The sequence below is a fragment of the Siphateles boraxobius genome, unplaced genomic scaffold (assembly GCF_051911475.1).
Source record: "Siphateles boraxobius isolate OS27281-9 unplaced genomic scaffold, OSU_SipBor_1 22, whole genome shotgun sequence".
NCBI lineage: Eukaryota > Metazoa > Chordata > Actinopteri > Cypriniformes > Leuciscidae > Siphateles > Siphateles boraxobius.
This window is the reverse complement of record NW_027508833.1, coordinates 23,331,661-23,349,125: the sequence shown is the minus strand read 5'-3', so window position 1 is coordinate 23,349,125 and position 17,465 is coordinate 23,331,661. Positions and strand designations below refer to the sequence as shown.

Genomic DNA, 17,465 nt, shown 5'->3' with positions numbered 1-17,465 from the left:
ATAGGATAGATTCCACATTCTGTCTGATTGCATGAACATTGAGATGTAAAGCAAAGATTGCTAAACTATGCTGTCGAACAGATGTCAGAATGTGAGTCATCTCTTCATCAAATGAAGTCCTCAAAATGCATCTGTGAATCATTCAGTGATGTGCAAAACTACACATTTTCAGTGGGTCATCTGAACAAGTCACCTAATTGGACTTAAGGTACTCCTGCATAATTAGGCTTGATTCAGATACAACTGACCCTAATCCAATAGGTATTGCAGTCATCTCAATGGTAAAAGTGTCCCAATTTAACTTTAATTACACATATACATACTGGTTTTCAACCCTGTTTTCAACGGGTTCGTACACCGTACACCCACACACTACAAGATAACCGGGACAATTTTGGGCCCAATTCTCCCCTTCTGATAATCCTAGGTAAAGTCCAGAATATCTTGATGAACCTACAGATTATTTTATCAGATTTTTCTGTGGTGTGATGTGTGTTAAGAGGGAGTGAATCTGCTCGGAAGAACGTCGGGGTCGCACTGATCTCAAATAGTAAATATCCAACATGTTAAATATTTACAATCAGAAATAATGTTGTGTGGGGGAAACCTCAAGGAAAAACGTGCACACACTCTGTAGATTGTCATGTGGAACAAAACGATAAAAAATCGGAAAGCGAGCTGACGGAAGACTAAAGCATAAACCGCAAAACCAAGGTCCTGACTCTCTAAGGTCATTAAAAATCCCAGGATGTCCTTTGAAAAAAAGAGAAGGGGTTTTACCCAAACATCCTGGCCAAATTTGCCAATTGGGCTCTGTCCATCATCATGGCCTCCTAATCATCCCCATGTATACTGATTGGCCTCATCACTCTGTCTCCTCTCCACCAATAAGCTGGAGTGTGCTGGGCATTCTGGCGCAGGTGGATGCTGCAAATTGGTGGTGGTTGATGGGGGATCTCATCAACCACCACCAATGTGCAGCATCCACCTTCTAAGTAAAGCGTTTTGAGTGCCAAGAAAAACGCTATATAAATGTAATGAATTATTATTATTATTATAAGTATTATTATTATAACATGACATTATCCCAATCTTTTTATTTTTTCTGCAAATTTTCTGTAAAAAGCAGTCCAAACACTATTATCGCCATTTCTTCTTGCCCGTCTTCCGCCATGTTTGTTTACCCCAAAGACTGTGAGAGATTTTGCGAGATTTCTCGTGTTCACAGTCTGGTGAATGGAATCTGTAGTGTGTGGTGTGCTGTACTTGTCACATCTCAGCACTCCTCACACTATAGGAACAAAAGTGTTAAATTATATATGATTTTTTTTTAATCCTTTTTTTTATTCTTATTCGTCATGTTTTAAAAATCTTTTAGTGGGGCCCAGCCTTTATCTGACACAATAATTTCAGTCCATTCTCTCACTTAACGAGCTGATGATCTGAATCAGATGTGTTAAATAAAGGAGACATACATAGTCCCTGTAAACCACTGCTGTAGACAGTAGATGTCACATCAAATCTCATTTCAAAATCAATAAACATTTTAAGAGAGATAAAAACTTTGACTTCTTGTTTCAAATACAGGAATTAGACCAACAGATGCTCGGGCTGATCAACAGATCTACTAGATCTGTAGAACATGCCAAGTGAGCCGCTCACCCCGTGTTTACTCAACCACAGCCTTTTTCTCAAAAGTATTTACATTTTGTGCACAAATGGTAATCCAGATCTTAGTTCGAGGGGTAAACAGCCCCTGCTAGAGAAAAACACGGGTGATTGAGCCCTTGTCTGATTTGATTACAGGTTTTATACATCAACTATAACAGGAAGACCAGTCAGAAGGTACAGATTGCTCACAAGTCTGTCGCTTCACAGAGCAAAAGCTTAGGAATCCTGCATTGCAATTCATTAATTAGCATGCTAATTACATCCATTCACAAATTAAAATACCCACAAAATCCCACTGGCTTGTCAGAGACAGAACGCACAAATCCATTAACTGCATTATTTGGTCACGTGCTGCCTCCTACATATCTCTTAAGTGATCTGCTACACTACCACTCCATCCACAATTATCTGAGTTTATTGCGGTATGATGTGGTAATATTTGCTAACAAATTGGCTCTGAAAACTTGACAGAATATTATTAGTACGCGGGTGAGTGCGGCTGGTGCTTCGCTGAACATCATCAAATTTCTGCTGACAAGCTAAGATTATGAAAGCATTTAAATGCTACTTTAATTTTGGGGCTTTATTCTTTGTTATTACTTAACTGTTTTCTTATTACATATATTTTTTAAAACTATATGAAATGAACTGTGGAGCAGCTATTTCTGGCACATTTTAACACAAACCCTTCTCTTCAATAGGAGCAGTCCAAAAATCTCTCGGGTTACGACTGTAACACTTGTTCCCTGAGAAGGGAACGAGACGCTGCGTCATATGACGGCGCTTTGGGGAACGACCTTATTATGAATGCGTCTGAAGCACGTGTGAAACTAGTCCAATCGTGATTGCTGCTGCATCATGATGTAGCATGTGACGGCGATACGGAAGCGAAAAAAGGGAAACCGGCACAAAACAGAGTTAGCTTCTAATAATTCAAAGCAAGTCGCTCTCAGGCATGCGAAGGTATGCGGAGATGTGGCAAAGGGACGCAGCGTCTTGTTTTCTTCTCGGGGTACAAGGGTTACAGTCGTAACCCGAGATGTTGTCTCGATCCACACACGGGAAACAGAGAGATCCAATTGCAAGTAAGAATTTATTGGGGAAATCCCTAATCATATATCCAGTCCAGGCAGGGGTCAAAACCAAAGTAGCAATCCAAAATAAACAAGAACAATACAAAGGGGCAAGATGGCAGTACTCAGAAGTGGGGTAATGAAAAACAAGGACTCCGTAACAAGCACTAAACAGGCAGGGTATTTATACACAGAACAAGACAATCATGATGGAGAACAGCTGAGTGCAATGAACAGTGATGACAGCAGACAAGGATTGTGGAGAATGCATTTCCAAAAGTGAATGACACCGTGGGGAAGGAGGACCTCTAGTGGACACCAGGGAACATAAACTAGACACTGTAACATGACCTCCCCTCCACGGAGCGGCAACCAGACGCTCCAAGACAACTAACACACAACACAAGAGTTCAGGAGGGAGGTGGACTGGCGGAGGATCAGGGGGAGGGATGGTGGGCCAGGTCCATGCAGGGGAACAAAAACGGGAAATAACGACTTAGCCGGCAGCCAGGGCAAAGCAGACGACCCATCGGGCGGCCAGGGCGGTGAAGACCCCTCGGGCGGCCAGGGCGGTGAAGACCCCTCGGGCGGCCAGGGCGGTGCAGACCCCTCGGGCGGCCAGGGCGGTGCAGACCCCTCGGGCGGCCAGGGCGGTGCAGACCCCTCGGGCGGCCAGGGCGGTGCAGACCCCTCGGGCGGCCATGGCAGTGAAGACCCTTCGGGTGGCCATGGCGGTGACAACCAGGGCGAAGACGACCACTCGGGCGACCAGGGCGGAGACGTCCCCTCGGGCGGCCAGGGCAGAGACGACCCCTCGAACGGCCACGGCACAGGAACAGACACCAGCTCAGGAACAGACACCGGCTCTGGAACAGACACCGGAACAGTAACAGCAACAAGGACAGACACAAACACAGAACAAACATTGGTTCAGGAACAGACGATCGGCTCAGGAACAGCAGACACTGGCTCCAGCTCAGGAACAGCAGACACTGGCTCCGGCTCAAGAACAGCAGACACTGGCTCCGGCTCAGGAACAGCAGACACTGGCTCCGGCTCAGGAACAGCAGACGATGGCTCCGGCTCAGGAACAGCAGACCCCTGCTGTACAGGAACAGCAGACACTGGCTCCGGCTCAGGAACAGCAGACACCGGCTCCGGCTCTGGAACAGCAGACACCGACTCCGGCTCTGGAACAGCAGACACTAAACGTCTGAAGGGCGTCTCCAGGATCCGAGCTAGACGCTCTAAATAGCTGATCAGTGCTCCTCCGGGCCACGAGAATGGGCATCTCCCGATCTGTCTCCGACTGGGCAGACGTGGTGTGAGCTGTCTCTGTCTGGGCAGATGTGATCTGAATACTCTCTGACTGGGCAGACGGGACGTGAACAGTCTCTGACTGGGCAGACGGGACGTGAACAGTCTCTGACTGGGCAGACGGAACGTGAACAGTCTCTGACTGGGCAGACGGAGCGTGAACAGTCTCTGACTGGGCAGACGGAGCGTGAACAGTCTCTGACTGGGCAGACGGAGAGTGAACAGTCTCTGACTGGGCAGACGGAGCGTGAACAGTCTCTGACTGGGCAGACGGAGCGTGAACAGTCTCTGACTGGGCAGACGGAGAGTGAACAGTCTCTGACTGGGCAGACGGAGCGTGAACGGTCTCTGACTGGGCAGATGGAGCGTGAACGGTCTCTGGATCGGCAGACGTGACGTGAGCGGTCTCTGGATCGGCAGATGGACTGTGTCTCTTCCTCCTCCTCCGTCCATGAGAGCGAGAGGGCTGGACGGCGCCAACGGTGAGAGCTCTGGGCTGGACTGCGCCCGCGGTGAAGGCTCTGGTCTGGACGGCGTCAGCGGTGAGGGCTCTGGGCTGGACAGAACCAGCGGTGGATGGAACTCTGGGTTGGACATCGCCAGCCCAGGGTCGAGGAAGGACCGAAGCGGAGAGTGGTGCCGGCGCTCACCTCTAGCACCTCCTCTCCTGCGACCTCCACGGGTTCCAGAAAACCTAGCCAGACGGGTTCGCTCAAACGATTGTTCAAACCTGATGGAAGGAGACTCGGGGGATTTGGCCGCCATGATCTCCTCCGTTTGACGGGCCCATAGCGCAAAACATTGAATAATGTTCATCCGCGGAAGCACCTCTTCGGTCTTAGAACTCCCCCTCTCGATGGCTGGGGAAGAGCCACGAAAATTCTTACCGCTGGATCTAGACATGACGGAGTCCTTCTATCACGATCCACACACGGGAAACAGAGAGATCCAATTGCAAGTAAGAATTTATTGGGGAAATCCCTAATCATTCATCCAGTCCAGGCATGGGTCAAAACCAAAGTAGCAATCCAAAATAAACAAGAACAATATAAACGGGCAAGAAGGCAGTACTCAGAAGTGGGGTGATGAAAAACAAAAACTCTGTAACAAACACTAAACAGGCAGGGTATTTATACACAGAACAAGACAATCATGATGGGGAACAGCTGAGTGCAATGAACAGTGATGAGCGCAGACAAGGATTGTGGGGAACGCAGTTCCAAAAAGTGAATGACAACGTGGGGAAAGAGGACCTCTAGTGGACACCAGGGAACATAAACCAGTCAATGTGACAGATGTGCCCTTTCAAGGGAACTTATCACCCTGTAGCCCAAGACTGGTTGCCCACTGAAGCCAAGCAGGGTTGAGCCTGGTAAGAACCTGGATGGGAGACCTCCTGGGAAAACTAGGTTGCTGCTGGAAAAGGTGTTAGTGAGGCCAGCAGGGGGTGCTCACCCTGAGGTCTGTGTGGGCCCTAACGCCCCAGCATAGTGACAGGGACACTATACTGTCAAAGTGCACCGTCCTTTTGGATGAGACATTAAACCGAGGTCCTGACTCTCTGTGGTCACAAAAAATCCCAGGATGTATTTCAAAAGAGTAGGTTGGTAACCCTGGCATCCTGGCCAAATTTGCTCAGTGGCCTCTGTCCATCATGGCCTCCTAATCATCCCCATATATATACACTAATTGGCTCCGTCACCCTGTCTCCTCTCCACCAATAAACTGGTGTATGGTGGGCGTTCTGGTGCAATAGGGCTGCTGTTGCATCATCCAGGTGGATGCTACACATTGGTGGTGGTTGAGGAGATTCCCCCTTCTATGCAAAGCGCTTTGAGTGCCGAATAAAGCGCTATATAAATGTAATGAATTATTATACCCGTGACACATTTATTATATTTATTATAGCCAAAGCCACTTTAGACACATAGCCATATCTAGGATGTAAGATAGCTTTCACTCTCCCAGGTGCGAAATCGAGACAGGGAGGAGAAATATAAAGAGCTTGAAAGTCCCCAACTCTTTTGAGGGATGTAATAGCCAACAGGAAAGCCATCTTAACCCTCTGGGGTCTGCGGTTGTGCCGGCACGACCAGCTCGCTTTTTTTTCTTATCAGTCCATTAGAGACTCAAATAACTCTGTTGATTTTGATCTTACATATAGGTGTTATACATCATTCGATCCTGTTAAGTGTCTATTTTTTTGTGTATACTCACAATAAAATCAAAGTGTTGTGCTTTTTGCCAAATAAAGAAAATTAAACATGATGCGAGTTCTGCCTTCTCTCAGTCAGTGAAGTCCATTCTGAAATGCGTCCGAAAATGAACTGTAACTCAGCGAATACTCAGTCACACAGGCATATAGGCCCACAGGCATGAAGCTTGAATTCTCTTCTTTTAAATAAAGTAATTTATATATAATTTATGTAATCTGTATGAAAAGAGAGCGATGTCAGATGTTTTCTTTTCAGCTCATTATAGCTCATTAAGTGCTAATGTGACCACGCCCACTGAAAGCGCGCACTATTCAAACGCTAATGATCTGAGGTAAGCCATGCAAACATGCCAACGCCCACATCAGCTGGATAAAACATATCAAGTTTAATAAGAATCATGTACTTACGTCGTCTTGCTACGCTGTGAGGAATAATACTATCGTAATAATCTTGGAAAATTTACCTCAGGAGTGCTGGTAGTTTCATTTCGAGGAGCAACGGATCACGCTGATGTGAATAGTAAGTTATTCTTAAGTGCTTTGTTCTAATCGAATCGCGATATGGAATAGTGTCTGTAAACCACAAAAATACTGTTTTAATATGAATTCCGTGTCTGTGTGTGAATGAATGAATGAACGGCACAGACGCGTGTGTGCTGTTTACTACAGCTGTACAGCCTGCATCTGTGCCGTTCATTCACGATCGCACCTACATTAATAAACATTTTATTTTTACCTGAACAAATCCAAACTATATTGCTATAGCCTACTGAGATGAGTAAAACTAGACTGAAATATGTTGAAATAAAATGTCTTTGTATAAGCAACAAACTGCAAATAAACATTTATATGCTAATATATCATAAACACGATATGTTTTAAGTTTAAGTTTTTAAAACTTTAAGTTTTAGTTTTTTTCAATAACCATGCATAAACAATATTCTCTCAAAAATACAAACGTACATACATGTTCCTCACATATTATGGTAGCCCTGTTTGTGTTAAATAGAGTGTAATGACAACTTTGTCGTTAATATGTTTATAAGCAACTGAAAAAAGCACAAATGTCAGGGCATGTTAAAACATCAAGGACCCCAAAAACACCTTAGACCCCAGAGGGTTAAGACTGAGATTCTTCACGGATGCTGACTTTATGGACAGGGATAACCCTTTGAGAACCACTGCCAGATCTCAGGCTGGGACTCTGGTATGAGCCGCAGGCCTCATCCTCCACTTCTCAACGTAGGAACCGTACAACCAGCTGGTGCCTCCCTGGCAGGCCATTACTCAACGGGGCATGGAAAGCAGCAATTACAGCCATGTACACCTTAAGTGTGGACTGGGAAAGTCCAGAAGATAAACAATCCTGAATAAATCCAGCACTGAATCCACTGGGCAGTTAACTGGGTCTCAGTCGTTGCTCTCTACACCAGGATGTGAACACATTCCATTCTAGGCCTTACAGTCTTCATGTGGATGAAGCTCTAGAATTGAGTATGGTCTTGACCAGCCCAGCTGAGAGACCAGCCTATCGGTACTGAGCACCCTCAAGGGCCAGACCCATAGTTTACATAACTCCGGTGATAGAGTGTGCCCCCAGCCTGGGAGAGCAGGTCCCTTCTGAGGGGAGTCTCTCACAGAGGGACCGCCAGAACCATTTTTTTCCACTATAAAGAACCTTTTGTGCAATGGAAATGTTCCATGGATGTTCAATGTCTCTGACTGGACATCATCGGATGACGGAGTAAAAGTGGAGTAAAGCCCTACTTCTGACCTATGCAGATAACTTGTACTATATACAGAGAGCCCCTAAAATGGTTCAGATGTTTACTTCAAAATAATTATGACACAGGCAATGCAGTCCGCAGGCAAAATGCGTAATGCATTCAAGTTGTAAAACATATGGCCCTCAGGCAAATTCAGTTCTCTTCCGAGAGGTTCTCTCGTATTGCGTAAGTTGCTTACGCTACGGGTAAAGTAATCCTTTCTCGAGATATTGAAGCCAAGATTTATCCTTAATTTTGCATTTATTGTCAACGCAGTGCAGCAGCCAGCAGACCTAGAGCAGGCCATCTTGCGTGCTCATTGGCTGCCGTGTGGCAACTGCTGCAGCCTACCACTGAGCCTTGCACGTGACGTCGCGCCCTCTACATAGCCCGCCAGAATGGGGGTGGCTTGGCATATAAAAGACAGGCTCGGAAGCTGCATCACTGATTTCATCATCTTCAGCGAAGCACTCCGCAACGCTGGACTTTGAGAGAAGCCTTTCCGCCGTCGAAACTAGCAACCAGCACGCAGAGGAAAGCGCCTGAAGAAGCCGGCCATCTTCGCCACCTTCAGCCTTCCGTGCCTGCTACGCCATCCGGCGTTGAGTATCCTTTTTTGCTTGCCTTCTGTGCAACATCCACTTCTGTGCAACCTTCACTCTCTCTCTCTAAAAGAGCGCGAGGATTTTTCTAAAAATGCCTCACCTTTCCTGCGGCTCGTGCAGAGCACCGCTCAGCGCAGGAGACCACCATGTGATTTGCGCTTTCTGCCTGGGCCCAGACCACGCAGCGTTCGCCCTGGATTCGGGCGGCTGTGAGCATTGTGAAGCGCTTCCGTTGTCGACCCTGCGGGCTCGACTCGAAGCCTTCACCCCGGACGCTGTCACTCCACCCTCTGGACCGCGCAAGAAGAAGCACCGTGCGCAGAGGATGCCGGAGCTTGAGGCCACAGTGAAGCACTCGGCGGATTGCATCCCGCCAGCCTCACTCTCTCCTTCTCCGCCCCAACCAGACGCGCAGCTGCCGGCTTCGGCCCTCACTGGCGCCGCCTCAGGGGACGAAGCTGAAGGAGCGTACCCATGTGACAGCTGTTCCATCCTGACATCGAACAGCGAGGAGTGGTCGAGTTTTCATCACTCCACCTCCTCCTCGATCCAGGAATCCAGCAGGACTCGGGCTGGCGTGGATGCCGAGCTCATGCGCCTCCTTTCGAAACCCGTCGACCAACTCAGCCTGGATTGGTCACCGCCTAAGGAGGCCGCACCCAATAGGCTCAACGGCTGTTTCCTTCACAGCCGCCGCCCCCCGCCCGTTTCCAGATCTGCGCCATTTCTGCCAGAGCTTCATGCCGAGCTTTCTAAGTCTGGCAACGCACCATTCTCCGCGAGGCTCCACTCACGTCTCCTCGGCGCTCTCCCAAGTGGACGGCGCCACCGAGAAGGGGTACAGAGTAGGGATGTGACGGTGAGGATATTTTCCCACCGGTTAATCGGCGTGTGACAACACCGGTAATACCGGTATCACCGGCGGGGGCTTTTAAATCACTTATTTAAAGGCAAACTTAAAATGCGCGCGTTTGCACAGGCATGCATATTGGTGCGGTGGTTCGGAGCAGCACTGTTTTGTTATTGTGCCCTGAATTGGCACTAATTTGAAAACTAAACTAATTTTTTCCCTCTTCTAGAGAGAACCGAGGTTACGTATGTAACCGAGTATGTTTTCAAAGGCTTTGATTAGCAGGTAACTGATGAGACCACTTCTCTCTAACGGTAGAAACAGTTCTGCTGAAATGGAAAGGAAAGACGAAGGAATGCATTTTGAACTGAAGAGACAGTCTAGATATTAAGACCTAAATACTCAATTATCTGCTTAAAACAAAATGCCTTAATGTGAGTAATTTGAACAATATCACCCAAAACAAAAAACCCAAAACACTTAATTGCATGAAATTCAAACATAATTCACCACATTTTTAGATCATATTACTGTAAATCAATCACAAAACAGATTACAACATCAGAGAAAATTGCTTTTCTGACTTTCTTTCTGCTTCATCTTACTGTCCATGGAGTTTTTGTACTGGAAAACAAATTAAGTTAAATTATGCTATAGGTCTATCCCTGGCTTACTGACAATGGACACTGAAATGTGTAATACCTAGTAGCTCAGCAAGGAGCCAAAGAAAGTGTGTGTGCAGTGAAGTGTCCAGAAATTTGATCGAGCTGACATCAGCGGCATCACTAACATTGTTAATATTGCTAACGCACAATTCGGCAAGGCTTGAGAGCCCTTGAGCATCACTGACCTTGACCCTGCTGAACAGCCAGCTTCCAGCAGCAGATGACAATTTCCCCTGTACTCTGCGCCCAAGGGGTTTACCGGCTCCATTAAGCCGCCACATCTGTAACAAAGCTCTAATCACTTCAGTAGAGGTATCTAGTGGCATCCTGGACATGATTATAAGATCAGGAGCACTGAGAGATTGTAATCATTTAATCCTCTCAGAACACAGAGCTGCCTGATTTCTACAGCTCTCCAGTGTTTCCTATTATAGAAATCATTACCAGGAGGGGGGGAACAATTTAGACCTGAAAACCACAAAAAACAAGAAGTGTTCTTTATCATATTTGCTCCTAAAACAAACATTTCTAAGAAACATAGGAGGAACTTCTGTGTATATTTTTTTATGTATATATATATATATATATATATATATATATATATATATATATATATAATGGGTTTGATTCTGAATTGGCATTGAGGAGAGTCCTGTCATCAAGTCATGCAGAAACAGACTGCAAGTGGAAGTTAGAGCATTGCATCTCTCTATGACTCACTGTGCCATCAACTCCCAATGACAGGGTGGAAACGAAGCCCTTTGCACTGAGAGCCATCTGCCCTTGTGTACAATGACACAATAGGGGAGCGAAGATCTGTGAAAAACACACAAACACTCCCTTTCTCTTTTAGCATCAGAAAAGTAGTGAACACAGGAGGAGTCAGGACCTGGTTGCAATATGACCAAAATCTTATTAATGAATATTTTTTTTAATATATCAAATATATTTTGCTGGAAATAAGATTGCTATAATTTCAAAATTACCAACAAAATTTTACAATTATTGATACCAATTTCAATACCAGATTTCTTTACCAACTGTTTACGTTCACTTTAGACAATCGACTTTGTTTATGCAATACCATGTAAAAGCCCACCATTTTGACACATTTTAGTGTGCTTTAGCGCACAGTCAAACCCCAAGTTATACTTGTGTTGTCCATGTTCTTATCCGTTTCGGAGAGCATACACGGAAAGTTGCCTTCTCTTTCGCAGCTTAATGTGCTTTTAATAATTATTTTTTTATATCAAACATGTCCTGCAATGTACCACACTCGTGATTTGACTGATTTGGGCATTAAGTTTGGGCTTTTAAAGAGGGGCGAAAGTGCACCACTGTGAAGGAAAGAAACAGAATGCGCACAATAATCATTTTATCTTGACTAACCCAAAATAGAAAATCTAAACAGAAACCAAATATTGATTAAATCGCATGGCTCTAATGCAAATTGGATTACATCAGTGAGCTCATGTTTTACCTGACAAACTTTAATCCTTTAGACATAAAGTGATGTTACAGACTTTTACATTCATTCACTTATATTTTAAGAGAGAATGTTGTGAATAAAGGTATTATAGGATATTCAGCATGCAACAATGTTAGGGGTAAACAAAATTAAACTAAAAACTACATTTTTAAGTTAAGTACAGATTTTAAGTTAAATTAAATTCAACTTAACTTGTGTAAAGTGAACAAGTTTGAAACATTAGCTGTAACCACATGAAGTGAAATCCGCAGGTTTTCACAATTACTTGTGTTTACAAATTTAAAGACTGCTTATTAAATCAAATGCAAACACCATATTCTGTGACTAGGTATCACTTCATGGACAGGTTACAACCTACTACCCAAGTCTTGCCGCAAGAACAAATGGTGCAGCTGAATGTACAAATGAAGTTATAAACTAACTAGTAGTTAAGGCCTTACCGTCAACACTACCTCCAAATGTTAAGACCATACAAACGGCTGGTGCAACCTTACCCTAGAAAGCAGCGCTTACGTGTATGCTCACTGTGGCTTTGACCACCCTGAAATTAGAGCCTAGTTGCCCCCAGCATCCAGGCAAAAGGTTGAGAAGTGACGGAGGGCCTCGTGTCTGGGGGCAGAGCCAATTGAGCCCCCATTGGCCATGTGGCACCAGGATAGGGGATACGCGGGGCTCAAAAGGTACTGATGTTTTTAGACAAACCCATCATCCTGTCACTCTCCTTAATGCGCCTACCACCATACATCAGCTTACACCAACATCGCTTTGGCAGTCAGCCCACACAGCACAGCACGAGGGGAATCCTGTCTCCACCCTCATGTTCAAAGAGATGTCTGAAGAGAAGCAGGCTCTGTTTCCGCTCAAAGACGAAAGACAGTAAGAGAGAGACAGAACACACCAGGTCTTTCCATCCCACTCCCCACCACACAAAGCAAGGGAGGGAGCCAACTCAAAAGTCAACCCCAACAAGGAGGTTACATTTGTTACTGGTTTACCTGAGATGGAATGGAGATATTTAAAGGAAAAAAAAACTCCTGTTTTTTTAGGTTATTGTTTAGGTTACATCCTGCTGGCTTTAAACATGTAGCGTATGGTGATGCACTCTTTCTGTGTTGCAGTCAATACACAAAATATGCCAGTCAGGCAGACGCCATGAAAATGGAAAACGAGCTCATCCCTCCTCAGTGATAACCAGTGGCCCTGTTCAAGGCTCCCTCGCTGTATAATCTGTCTCTGATCTCCTTACTGAAGTCTGCCTGTTTGATAGGAAGGCCTGCGTGACCACTCCATCTCAACATGTGAGGAACCTGTGGAGGGCCTAGGAAGAAAAAAACAACAATTGGCATTCATTGATGGCTCCTGCTTAAATTTTGATCTCAACAGCCTATATGATGAAAAATAGATTAGTTGAAGGGTGTTACGACATAAAAGTCCAATATGGATGAGGAAAAGATCCGAGTGACGGCCATGGTTTTGCTTCGGGTGTGTCAGGGCTTTCCACAGACAATCACAGACACGCTGAGGGGGAACGGTTTGCTCTTAAGAGTGTCTCACATCCTGAAGGTTACACATGTCTCTTTTACAGCCTCTAAGTGACAGAGATGTTTACCTCAGACAGGCAAAGGATCCTATATCTGAAAGGCCACTGTATATAGTACTGTGCTCAGGTGGATGAAATCCACTGCAAAAAAACTTGACAGGAATAAACAATTCACCCGTTTCTTTCCTTGAAGGTAAAACTAGTCATAGTTGTAGGCAATGTTTCAAACATCTGACATTCCACCTGTATTCATAAAAGTTATATAATTAATTATGGTTATATAATTTCATAATTTGTCACAAATTTAAATGTCACAAAAAAAAACAATTACTAGCCTAAGTAAAAAAACAAAAACAAAGAAACTAATTACAAGCAATAGGACAAAAAAACTACAATAGAACAACTACAATAGAACAAAGACACAATTGTAGACACATACCTGAAAAACTTCAAACACTAGAAATAAGAAAAAGTGCCTAATAGATAATTTGTGTCGCACTGCATATTCTTCATTGTGTAAATTAAATATACATTTATTCTTATTAAAGTTACAAAAGTAATTCAGACAAGAGCAGTGAGTGATTTTCTCTTTGCCTTTTGTTGTTTGATTAACATTCATGATACAGAAGGCAGCAGGTTTATTAGGCAGCTGTCAATTTAAGACCGAATGCACTGACCTAATATCCAGATACATACGCAGATTATTCTCAACTGTTTACGTTCGCTTAAAACTATGGTTGGGAATCGTAAGTTCCGGTTCCGCTTCCACCAAACAGAGCCGATCAGCCCTATACGCACACTAAGCAAGTTGCGTAGGGCCCCACAAATTACTCAAGGCCCCACCTCCCCCCTCGTGTCAAAGTGCATCAATCAAATTTTACAACATCGATGAGAAAATTAAGTGGAACTATCCTTCTGGTCACGAAAAGACTGGAAAAACGTGTGTTCTTTCCTCTCCAAGTTTGATGTCAGCAAAGAACATTAAAGTTAAGTTGATGTGCATCTCTCTCTAGTCTGTATGTCTGTCTGTCTGTCTGTCTAACCCATCTGGGCAGTGCATCTTTGATCTGTCTGTCTTCCTTGCTAATGTCAGCCTCTTCCAGGGTTGTGTTCTGTGACTTTGTGCCTGACAAAAAAAAGTGAGAATGAAATACAACGTCTCGGTTACGTATGTAACCCTAGTTCCCTGATAGGGAACGAGACGCTGCGTCAAACGCTGCGGGAACGCCCCTGCGTTGTGCGTCATGAAGCACGTATGGAATCAGCCCAATGGAGAGATGAAACGTCATAGGCGGGTGACGTCATCGACCAGGAAACTATAAAGCACCCCAAAAACACAAGCGCATTAGCTTCTGATAGGCTTGAAGGAAGCGCTAACGGGAGTGCCGGGAGTATGGCGGAGCGACGCAGCGTCTCGTTCCCTATCAGGGAACTAGGGTTACATACGTAACCGAGACGTTCCCTTTCAAGGGAACTTCGAGCTGCGTCAAACGCTGCGGGAACGCGAATACCCACGTCGCCATAGGACCAAATGACCGTCATGTGAGACTAGCGCACAGAGGACGAGAGCACCTGTGCCCCAGGGGTAGAGCTTAAGTCTAGGTCATAGAACTTAATAAAAGTATGCGGTGAAGACCATCCAGCCGCATCACAAACATCACTCAGGGAAACCCCCGACAAAAGAGCTTTAGAAGCAGCCATACTCCTGGTAGAGTGAGCTCGGACAACCAAAGGTGAAGGCTGGCCAGCCGACTCATAAGCAAGTGAGATAGCCTCAACCACCCACTTGCTCATTCTCTGTTTAGACGCCGGACACCCTTTCCTGGGTGGCCCGAAACATACAAAAAGTTGTTCTGATTTCCTCCACAGGGCAGCTCTGTGGACATAAGCGTCTAATGCCCTAACAGGGCAGAGTGAATTAAGTTTCTCCTGGTCCGATGACATAAATGGAGGAGGACAGAAAGCCTGCAGAACCGTAGGTCTAACAATATTAGTAGGAACCTTAGGAACGTAACCTGGTCTAGGATGCAGAAAAGCTTTAACCATGCCAGGTGCAAATTCCAGGCACGAGGGTGAAACCGACAGAGCCTGCAAATCTCCGATTCTTTTTAGTGAAGAGATAGCAAGCAAAAAGATAGTCTTAAAAGTGAGAAACTTCTCGGGAACTTCTTCGATAGGTTCAAAAGGAGCTAGGGAAAGACCTTCTAATACAATGGCCAGATCCCAAGTCGGCACCCTCGTACGAACTGCTGGCCTCAGCCTCAAAGTGCCACGGAGGAAACGAGTTATAAGCGGGTGTCTCCCAAGAGAAACTCCACTGAAAGGGACGTGGTAAGCAGCTAGTGCCGCCACATACACCTTTAGTGTGGAGGGGGATAACCCTGTGGAGAAGCGCTCCTGCAGGAATTCCAGCACTGCACCCACTGGGCAGTTAACTGGGTCCTGCAGGTGTTCTCCACACCAAGAAGTGAAAAGTTTCCACTTCAAGGCATAAAGCTTCCTCGTGGATGGAGCTCTGGAGTTAAGAATGGTCTCAACAACCTCGGTTGAGAGACCGGAGTCTATGAGCTGGGCCCCCTCAGAGGCCAAGCCCACAGTTTCCACAATTCTGGGCGGGGGTGAAGTATCGTGCCCCCCGCCTGGGAGAGTAGATCCCTCCTGACCGGGAGCTCCAAAGGAGAACCGTCCAGGAGAGAAATCAGGTCCGCAAACCATACTCGGGCCGGCCAGAACGGGGCTACTAGTAGTAGACTGACCCCGTCCCGGCGGACCCTCTCCAGAACTCCTGGTAACAGAGCAATCGGGGGAAAGGCGTACAGACGTGACCTCGGCCACGGCTGCACCATAGCATCCAACCCCAGGGGGGCTGGAAGAGTGATGGAGAACCACCGATGACAATGAGTGGTCTCCTTGGAAGTGAATAGGTCCACCTCGGCGCGACCGAAACTCAACCAAAGGAGCTCCACCACCTCGGGGTGGAGTCTCCATTCCCCTGGCCTCGGCCCCTGCCTCGACAGGGAGTCTGCTACCACATTCAAATACCCAGGGAGATACATTGCTCTCAGAGATAGTAGCTTCCCTTGGGACCACAGGAGGATCTGACGGGCCAACTTGTAAAGCCGGCGAGACCGCAGGCCCCCCTGATGATTTATATAAGAGACCACCGACGTGTTGTCTGATTGAACTAACACATGATGGCCTCTCAGGTCTGTTAGGAAGTGTTTCAGAGCCTGAAACACAGCCAACATCTCTAGACAATTTATGTGCCACGAAAGATGATGATCCTGCCACAGACCTTGGGCTGGGCGACCACTCATGACCGCCCCCCACCCTGTGAGGGAAGCATCCGTCGTTAGCGTTATGCGACGACAAAGAGCCCCCAGCACAGGACCTTTGGATAGGAACCAAGTTTCTCTCCACATGACCAGAGCACGAAGGCAGCGCCGCGTGACTTTGAACGTGCGGAGCGGATTTCCCCTCGGGGAGAATCCCTTGGTCCTGAGCCACCACTGTAGCGGTCTCATGTACAACAGGCCGCAAGGTATAACGTTGGACGCTGCTGCCATCAGACCCAACAGTCTCTGAAACTGCTTGACAGTGAGTAGCTGGCCTAGCTTCACTTGTTTCACAGCTGAGAGAATCGAAGCGATGCGGGTCGGAGAGAGACGCGCCCGCATCGATACCGAATCCCAAACGACACCCAGAAAAGTGGTCTTCCGGGAAGGAGATAATACACTTTTCTTTGCGTTCAGCCTCAACCCCAACTTTCTGATATGAGCGAGGACGACATCTCGATGCCGAACCGCCATCTGCTCGGTCTGAGCTAAAATCAACCAATCGTCGATGTAATTGAGAATACGAATGCCCTGAAGCCTCAGAGGCACTAGTGCTGCATCCATGCATTTCGTGAAAGTGCGGGGAGATAAAGCTAGGCCAAACGGAAGAACCCTGTACTGGTACGCCTCGCCCCCGAAGGCGAACCTCAGGAACTTCCTGTGTTGTGGAAGGATGGACACATGGAAGTATGCGTCCTTCAGATCTATCGTGACAAACCAGTCCTCGGACCTGATTTGAGACACGATCTGCTTGATAGTGAGCATCTTGAATTTTAGCTTCCCTACCGAGCGATTCAATATGCGCAGGTCTAAAATTGGACGCAACCCCCCATCCTTCTTTGGAACGATGAAATATCGGCTGTAATAACCTGACTCCAAACTGGGAGGAGGAACCCGTTCTATAGCCTCTTTTTGAAGGAGCGTTTTCACCTCTTGTTC

The 17,465-nt window shown here is 46.3% G+C and overlaps 1 protein-coding gene across 7 annotated transcripts in view; it reads right to left on the bottom strand.

Annotated features, from left to right (window-relative positions):
- efcab11 (EF-hand calcium binding domain 11) overlaps positions 1–17,465 on the bottom strand; it is a 115,319-nt gene that overhangs the window by 21,880 nt on the left and 75,974 nt on the right. Inside the window, exons 6-7 of one of the 7 annotated variants that reach the window (XR_013206629.1) lie at positions 10,883–12,969; positions 10,348–10,630 (exon numbers count right to left, since the gene is read on the bottom strand). The exons of the other annotated variants lie outside the window; for them this stretch is intronic. The gene's annotated coding sequence lies outside the window, so the exon portion shown is untranslated. The remainder of the gene's footprint in view (positions 1–10,347; positions 10,631–10,882; positions 12,970–17,465) is intronic. 7 annotated transcript variants of the gene reach the window in all.